Below are 5,459 nucleotides of genomic sequence, written 5' to 3' on the forward strand. Positions count from 1 at the left end.
CATGCAGAGAGTTGACTCAATGGAAAAGACCCTGATCCTGGGAGGGATTGGGGGCAGGAGGAGAAGGGGACGACAGAGGATGAGATGGCTGGATGGCATCACTGACTTGATGGACATGAGTGTGAGTGAACTCCGGGAGTTCGTGATGGACAGGGAGGCCTGGTGTGCTGCGATTCATGGGATCGCAAAGAGTTGGACATGACTGAGTGACTGAATTGAACTGAACTATCCTCACTAAGGCCCCCAGCTGAGAAGTAACTAAAAGACTTATAATCACGTCCATGATAGTTTGAATTAGAATAGACATAGGCTTAATATTTTTGATATTTTAACTGGGAAAAACACTGGATAATTTTAGTCTTAATAAACTCAGCATCGCTGGGGACTGGAGGAAAAGTAGGAGTCCCAAGACTATTTTTCCATATTTGACTCATTTAATGGGATTATGTGGCCAGTATTCTTGCCTGGAGAATCTCTTTCTATCTTATTATGACCAATTGTAGACAGAGACTGTGAGATGCCGAGCCTGCCCTGGGAATCAAGAAAATGCCAGTGTGTCAGAGATCAGTCAGCCTTCACTAAGCCCATTTCCTAGACTCCTTTGCAATTGATGAGTCATATACATCTTTCCCATTTCACTAACTTGATGCAGGTGGGTTTGGGAACCTTGGAGGTAAGGTTTCCAAAGATCTGAAATAGAAGAAGAGCCTTGATATTTTGGGGGATTTGATTTCTTGGGATTTGATTGTGTTGTGCTATGCTTATTTGCTCAGTTGTGTCAGACTCTTTGCTACTCCATGGACTGCAGCCTGCCAGGTGCCTTTGTCCTTGGAGATTCTCCAGGCAAGAATACTGGAGTGGGTTGCCATGCCCTGCTCCAGGGGATCTTCCCAACCCAGGGATCAAACTCAGGTCTCCAGCATTGTAGGATGATTCTTCACCATCTAAGCCACCAGGGAAGCCTAAGAATACTGGAGTGGATAGCCAATCCCTTCTCCAGAGGATCTTCTGACCCAGGAATTGAACTGAGGTCTCCTGTATTGCAGGCTGATTCTTTATCAGCTGAGCTACCAGGGAAGCCCAGGATTTGATTGACAGTGGCTAAAGTTATTTAACTAAGTAAGCAGTGAAAGAATCATCAGTATTCCTCGAACTCAGTGATATCCTCTTCATTTTGTAGGCCTGTCAAGGTAGGTAATCTGTCTCTTCCTTTCTTAGGTATTTAAATGAAATCTGCCCCCACCCTTGTTTGCCTATAGTCAACCTGACATCTCTTACCTCGTGTCTTTAAAAATTCACTCAAATGTGTAAATACCTAGCTGTGATTGAAAGCAGCCCACTAATTTAAGTTAAAGACTAATATTTGGAACATAAATCAAGTGACCAACTTTCAGAAGACACCCTAGCTTCAGTGATGTGCAAAGTTAGTCATCAGCCTAACAATCAGATAGTAACACCATGTTAAGGATTATATTCTCTGCCCATCATAAAGTTTATATTTTCTGGGAAATTTGAAATTGCTATTCTTCCAGTGAATTCATTCGCATGAAGCCTGAAGCCAGGGTGATTTCATTTTGGGATATGAATTATTCTGTCAATTTCCCAACTTATAGACTCAGACAGTGAAGAATCCACCTGCAATGCAGGAGACCTCAGTTCAACCCCTGGGTTGGGAAGATCCCCTATAGGAGGGCTTGGTAACCCACTCTAGTGTTGTTGCCTGGAGAGTCCCCATGGACAGAGGAATCTGGTGGGCTACAGTCCATAGGGTTTCAAACAGTCAGACACTACTGAGAGACTAAGCACCTGTGACTTCATGAAGATTTACAAATAATGCCCTGCCCTTAAACTTGTCTTACTAAGGGTACTTGATTTATTACTCTTCTAAAAGTTTGCCCAGAGTGGCTACAAAGTAAGTGATTTGTTCCATGTAGATGGCTTTCTGGATAGTGCAGCCTGAACAAAACAGAATCTACAACTTTAGAAATGTCTAATGACCTGTTTTATTCTGTCTGAATGCTTGAGGAAATCTAAAAGCCTGGCAACATATTGGATTGTTAAATGGATGAGAACTCAGACTTCACTCTGTCCTTCTTAGAAGATACTCTGTCTGTTTTCCAGTGAGCTTGTGAAAGTGCTGGGGCTGGGAAAGCTTGCCAAAAGGCCTATTCTTATCAGGGCCCCTAATAGCCAATTCATTTGTATATGGCCTCCTGTGCATTAGAGCAAATTGCTAAAAATGCCACGAAAAGAGTAATTATAGAATTACTGAAGTTCTGAGAGGTGATTTATATCTTAATGAAGCCTGTTAATAGGCTTCATAGTGGTATGTTGTAATAACTAAACAGTCAGGTTGGGATTTAGGGTCACTATATTAGTTTGTTGAGGGCCACTAAATGTGGTTTCCTCTTCATAACCAAATCATAATTTTATAGCTAACTCATAAAGTTTATTCTGCTCAAATACTATTTAAAAGGCTCAGAGAGGTGCTTATTTACCAAGCTGTGAGCCACTAAGCTCTAAACCATAAAACTTGAACTCCAGCTATTAGAATTCTCATTCTTGATAATAATTCCTTTCTAAATAATGTCCTACATTTCACTAAAAAAGAAAAGGTAGATAGTATTGAACTAAATAGAAAGTTATAAGTATGAGCATAGTAATATAAAGTTACATTCATTATTTCTATCAATTAAAAGAGAAAAATTGATGAGTGTTTTCAGTTTTCAGTTCAGTTCAGTTCAGTCACTCAGTTGTGTCTGACTCTTTGAGACCCCATGAATCACAGCACGCCAGGCCTCCCTGTCCATCACCGACTCCCAGAGTTTGCCCAAACTCATGTCCATTGAGTCAGTGATGCCATCCAGGCATCTCATCCTCTGTGGTCCTCTTCTCCTCCTGCCCCCAATCTCTCCCAGAATCACAGTCTTTTCCAATAAGTCAACTCTTTGCATGAGGTGGCCAAAGTATTGGAGTTTCAGCTTTAGCATCAGTCCTTCCAATGAACACCCAGGACTGGTTTCCTTTAGAATGGACTGGTTGGATCTCCCTGCAGTCCAAGGGACTCTCAAGAGTCTTCTCCAACACCACATTTCAAAAGCATCAGTTCAAAAAAAAAAAAAAAGCATCAGTTCTTCGGTGCTAAGCCTTCTTCACAGTCCAACTCTCACATCCATACATGACTACTGGAAAAACCATAGCCTTGACTAGATGGACCTTTGTTGGCAAAGTAATGTCTCTGCTTTTTCATATGCTATCTAGGTTGGTCATAACTTTCCTTCCAAGGAGTAAGCGTCTTTTAATTTCATGGCTGCAGTGACCAGCTGCAGTGATTCTGGAGCCCAAAAAATAAAGTCTGACACTGTTTCCACTGTTTCCCCATCTATCTGCCATGAAGGGATAGGACCAGATGCCATGATCTTAGTTTTCTGAATGTTCAGGTTTAAGCCAACTTTTTCACTCTCCACTTTCGCTTTCATCAAGAGGCATTTAAGTTCCTCTTCACTTTCTGCCATAAGGGTGGTGTCATCTGCATATCTAAGATTACTGATATTTCTCGTGGCAACCTTGATTCCAGCTTGTGCTTCTTCCAGCCCAGCATTTCTCATGATGTACTCTGCATATAAGTTAAGTAAGCAGGGTGACGATATAAAGCCTTGACGTACTCCTTTTCCTATTTGGAACCAGTCTGTTCCATGTCCAGTTCTAACTGTTGCTTTCTGACCTGTATACAGGTTTCTCAAGAGACAGGTCAGGTGGTCTGGTATTCCCATCTCTTTCAGAATTTTCCACGTTTTATTATGATCCACACAGTCAAGGCTTTGGCATAGTCAATAAAGCAGAAATAGATGTTTTTCTGGAACTCTCTTGTTTTTTTGAAGATCCAGCAGATGTTGGCAATTTGATCTCTGGTTACTCTGTCTTTTCTAAAACCAGCTTGAACATCAGGAAGTTCACTGTTCACGTATTGCTGAAGCCTGGCTTGGAGAATTTTGAGCATTACTTAATTAGTGTGTGAGATGAGTACAATTGTGCGATGGTCTGAGCATTCTTTGGCATTGCCTTTCTTTGGGATTGGAATGAAAACTGACCTTTTCCAGTCCTGTGGCCACTGCTGAGTTTTCCAAATTTGCTGGCATATTGAGTGCAGCACTTTCATAGCATCATCTTTCAGGATTTGAAATAGCTCAACTGGAATTCCATCACTTCCACTAGCTTTGTTCATAGTGATGCTTTCTAAGGCCCACTTGACTTCACATTTCAGGATGTCTGGCTTTAGGTTAGTGATCACACCATCGTGATGATCTTGGCTGTGAAAATCTTTTTTGGACAATTCTTCTGTGTATTCTTGCCACCTCTTAATATCTTCTGCTTCTGTTAGGTCCATACCATTTCTGTCCTTTATCGAGCCCATCTTTGCATGAAATGCTCCCTTGGTATCTCTAATTTTCTTTCCCATTCTGTTGTTTTCCTCTATTTCTTTGCATTGATCGCTGAATAAGGCTTTCTTATCTCTCCTTGCTATTCTTTGGGACTCTGCATTCAGATGCTTATATCTGTCCTTTTCTCCTTTGCTTTTCACTTCTTTTCTTTTCACAGCTATTTGTAAGGCCTCTCCAGACAGCCATTTTGCTTTTTTGCCTTTCTTTTCCATGGGGATGGTCTTGATCCCTGTCTCCTGTATGATGTCAGGAACCTCAGTCCATAGTTCATCAGGCATTCTATCTATCAGATCTAGTCTCTTAAATCTATTTCTCGCTTCCACTGTATAATCATAAGGAATTTGATTTAGGTCATACCTGACAGTCTAGTGGTTTTCCCTACTTTCTTCAATTTAAGTGTGAATTTGGCAATAAGGAGTTCATGATCTGAGCCACAGTCAGCTCCCAGTCTTGTTTTTGCTTGTTAGAGCGTCTCCATCTTTGGCTGCAAAGAATATAATCAATCTGATTTCAGTGTTGATCACCTGGTCATGTCCATGTGTAGAGTCTTCTCTTGTGTTGTTGGAAGAGGGTGTTTGTATGACCAGTGTGTTCTCTTGGCAAAACTGTATTAGCCTTTGCCCTGCTTCCTTCTGTATTCCAAGGACAAATTTTCCTGTTACCCCAGGTGTTTCTTGAATTCCTACTTTTGCATTCCAGTCCCTTATAATGAAAAGGACATCTTTTTTTGGTGTTAGTTCTAAAAGGTCTTGTAGGTCTTCATAGAACCATTCAACTCAGCTTCTTCAGCATTACTGGTTGGAGCATAGACTTGGATTACTGTGATATTGAATCGTTTGCCTTGGAAACAAACAGAGATCATTCTGTTGTTTTTGAGATTGCATCCAAGTACTGCATTTCAAACTCTTTTGTTGACTATGATGGCTACTCCATTTCTTCTAAGGGATTCCTGCCCACAGTAGTAGATATAATGGTCATCTGAGTTAAATTCACCCATTCTAGTCCATTTTAGTTTGC

Source organism: Ovis aries, chromosome 2 (assembly GCF_016772045.2).
Source record: "Ovis aries strain OAR_USU_Benz2616 breed Rambouillet chromosome 2, ARS-UI_Ramb_v3.0, whole genome shotgun sequence".
NCBI lineage: Eukaryota > Metazoa > Chordata > Mammalia > Artiodactyla > Bovidae > Ovis > Ovis aries.